A 2,557-nucleotide genomic window follows, 5' to 3' on the forward strand; every position below is an offset into this window, starting at 1 on the left:
CTGTTTTGTTTTTCTTACTTTTTGTTCTTAAGCCTTGCTTCCTATAGTCACCCCTGTGTCTGCTTAGATTAGTGTTCAGACTGGCCAGAGGTTGTGTTCATATATTTTGAGGCAGGAAGGCCTCCAGTATCTGCTGATAGATCTGTGAGTGAGTCGAGGAGCACATTCAAATGTCAAGCTTTTGTTTTTAAGTTTACCTAGGCTTCTATTTTCCAACAAGCCCTTTGTATATGTAGGTAGGCTCCACTGCCCAGGGATATGTGGGTGGCTTGGGCTGTTTCTGTCTCTGCAGCACATACACACACTTTAGTCAACCCATGAAATGTGGCCAATGTGGCTCCGTTGGTTTGGTGTTGTCCCGTGTGCCAAAAGGTTGCTGGTTCAATTGCAAGTCAGGGCACATGCCCGGGTTATAGGCTCTCAATCCCCGGTAAAAAGAGTGCAGGATGCAGCTGATCGATGTTCTGCTCTTACATTGATGTCCCTCTCTCTCTCTTTCTCACTAAAAATCAATAAAAAATATTTAAAAGATATGTGCAGAGTGTATCCATCTCCCCATGGCTGCTTCACCCCCTCAATTCCCTGTTAAATTTCCAGATAGTCCAAGTTCATTGTTTGCTCTGTAATTTCAGGCTAGCAGAGCTGCTGGCCCTCTCTGTCCACTTGCTTCTGAGATCATCATTTAAGCTGATGCTGCTCCAAATTAAGTCAGAACACTCTAGCAGTGACAAAAGGCCGCTGGCTTTTGTGTGTGTGAGTGTGTTTGCTGTTGGTTTGTACAAAGTGACCCGATTGAACGAGCAAACAGCAGAGTGCTGGGCTGGGGACAGCTCCAGGCAAACATGCCACATGCTGGTGCTATTTAAAAGTCAATAGTTTTCATGAACAAACACTTCTCAGTAGTTGCATGTCTCCAGCCAACTTCCAGAGTGCTGAACTGTTGTTTTTGAAGGTTTTGACCAAGCATTATAGTTGTCTTTTGAAAAAAACAAAAACTAAAATGGTTTATCAACCTCTTAACATTCTCAGGCTAGAAATTACTCTGTGAGCATCTGGTTTTTATAGTGTCCTTCTCAAGCTTGGAGAAATGATATGCAAGGTAGGTAAGAGCTCTGGGTGGAAAGCTTTCTAGTCTGGATTCTGCTACTGACTAGCTCTTGCCCTTTGCAGCTTCCTTAGCAGAAAAAAAAAAGAAGATGGCAGTTGGACAGGGTGATTTCCACAGCTCCTTCCATTTAGAAAATGCTAAGTTTCTAATAGAATTCAGAATTCAGCTAATAAATTTACACAGTAGACCTGAACAGATGAATTACTTTTATCCTTTCTATAATCTTTATGTCAAAATAAAATTTTGTCTTCCATCTAAGATGTGTGTGTCTATCTAAGATGAGGCAATAGTCCTTTGACTCCAGTAGAATAGGAATGTATGGTTTTTCCTCCTCTCCTCTCCTCTTTGCCTCTCTATTCTCTTCCTTTTTTCCCTCCTAGCCTCTCTCCCTCTCTCTTCCTCCTCCTAACATAGTGGGCTCTGACTTAATACCAGGTACTGTACAAAGTATTTTTTACCTGAATGATCTCATTTACTTCTCACAACAACCTCATCAGGTAGGTCCTTAGCTATATTTTACAGATAAGTGTGAGAAAGAAGAAAAATTCCCCTTTCCCTCCTCTGGTTCTTCTGACTAGCCAAATAGTCAAATCAACAAGAGACAGATTGACAAGAGAAACTCAAATTCAATTTGGTGTGCACGGAAACCCCAAATATGTATGAGAGAGTCAGAGACCCTGCATTCATAAGAGATTCCAAGACAGAAAGGAAAAGTGTGGTATATATGCTATTCTGAGCTAGGGATGAGATAAGGCATGTTGGGGCTTCAGAAAGTCATTGCAGGGAGAACATATGTTCAGTAATTAGTAGTTTGCCCTGCCCTATAGATAGGTCAAAAAAGGCTATCTCTGATAACCTCTTAGTATGGGCAAGGCCCTAATTCAAATTCTTATAGATAGTTAAAGGGGGTGAGGGGTGGGGGAGCAGAAGTTTTTCTTGAGCCAGCAGGATCTCGGTTGTTTTTAGCTCAGAATAATATGCATATTACTAAGGCACATCTTGGGTGGCTGAGCCACTCTATAATAAAACTGAAGATCAGAGAAACTTCCTGATTTGCTCAAAGCTAAGCAGTTAGTTGGTCTAATTCCCTTCCATTCAACAATACCAACTTCACAAATAAACTGGGTATAGGCAGCATGTGAAGATGTCTCTAAGAGAAGTTGGGAGTTGGGACTTGGGAGTTGAGATGAAGCAGCTCTGGGGTATGAGTGAGATCTTCCTGCAGAAGGCAGTATCAGAGCCAGGTCTCATCCTAGACTTTGGATAGAAATGGCAGGGAGGTCCCTTCAGACATCAAGACATTGTTGGTAGAAAGTCAATGTGGGGCTCTTTACAGCCTACTTGTGGGTGAGCAGTGAGAGGCAAGCTTGGGGGTGGTTTTGGAGGCCAACCTAAGATTTTGGCTTTTATTCAGAAAACACAGAAGGGGTGTCCATGGCAGGTTTTTCT

Source organism: Myotis davidii, unplaced genomic scaffold (genome assembly GCF_000327345.1).
Source record: "Myotis davidii unplaced genomic scaffold, ASM32734v1 scaffold1219, whole genome shotgun sequence".
Lineage (NCBI taxonomy): Eukaryota > Metazoa > Chordata > Mammalia > Chiroptera > Vespertilionidae > Myotis > Myotis davidii.